Raw genomic sequence first — 1109 nt, 5'->3', positions numbered from 1 at the left:
ATCTACCCGAGGCAAACTGGCGAGGAAACGGCAGTTTGACCGTATTTTCGTTTTTGGTCAAATTGCCTTTTGAATGGGAGTACTAGGGGCACGACTAGTCGAGCTCCGAATGAGAATGAACTGACTCTGAATTTTAGTATTGTTTCTTATATGAGGATCCTTTTTCAAATACAAGGTCAATATTGATTTTCACTAACAACAAAACAACAAATTATCTGTGAATTTATATGGAACTAAGCTTTAGGAGCTTTCTCTCATCCCGGTTACGTTGCATCTGGAGATCGACTATTTTTGACTGACAAAATGCCGGCGGACGGAAACACTAACTGATAAAGTGAGTCGTACAAAACCTTTCTTTTTAGTAAACTTTGTGTACACAATGTTCTCAATGCTCGAGTTCATGTGTAGAGCCCCTGGTGATACTTCAAGCACAGTTTCATGTTGTGCTGAGTCTCCTTAGTGTTTTAAAAATAGCGATTTTGATGCTATCACTGCAGTGCCCCTAGGCACTCCCATTCAAAAGGCATTTTGACCGAAAACTAAAATACGGTCAAACTTAAAAGTGGCGTTTCCATTCTAATTATACTTTTACACGAATGTTTGACTCGGGTAGATTAACAAAAATAGCCTAGGTTGCAATTTGGCGAGAGTTACCATTTAACAAGTTGAGTTTGAGTTGAGTTGATGTTTAATGTCTTGTTATCTATTATATAATTTTATGTTGTTACTTATTTTATTTCATGTTACAAGACTATACTTAAAATCGGTCACACTTTATTTTAAGGTGTCATTGTTATAGTGTAAGTACTGGGTAATATTAATTAACAACAGCTACTTACTATAGGGTTAGGATTAGGTTTTGTTTAGGGTTAGTTGTATGTAATTATCCATAATTTACTGTTATTACTATGGTAAGTACATGTAACGTGTAACAAGGACACTGAAAAACAAAGTGTTACCAACATTTCGGAGTCTAAAATGTCAGAGTTCACGTCAAGTCCACCTGAGTGAGTCTGAGTCCAAGTTCATTCATAATTGCAGTCCGAGTCCAAGTACCCAACTCTATGATTTAATATAAACTAATAACTGTCATATTAAACATATAGTAG

General features: G+C 35.8%; 1 protein-coding gene across 3 annotated transcripts in view; it reads left to right on the top strand.

Annotated features, from left to right (window-relative positions):
• The first annotated feature begins 260 nt into the window (after positions 1–260).
• Positions 261–1109, top strand: part of LOC307163417 (uncharacterized protein) — a 3415-nt gene continuing 2566 nt past the window's right edge. Inside the window, exon 1 of one of the 3 annotated variants that reach the window (XM_079879441.1) lies at positions 261–334. The gene's annotated coding sequence lies outside the window, so the exon portion shown is untranslated. Of the gene's footprint in view, positions 335–562; positions 610–1109 lie in introns of those variants that run through there. The other 2 variants (XM_079879443.1, XM_079879442.1) reach the window with 2 other exon arrangements.

The sequence above is a fragment of the Squalius cephalus genome (genome assembly GCF_949319135.1).
Source record: "Squalius cephalus genome assembly, chromosome: 8".
NCBI lineage: Eukaryota > Metazoa > Chordata > Actinopteri > Cypriniformes > Leuciscidae > Squalius > Squalius cephalus.
The sequence above is the reverse complement of the archived record's forward strand: the minus strand, read 5'-3'. Positions and strand labels throughout refer to the sequence as shown.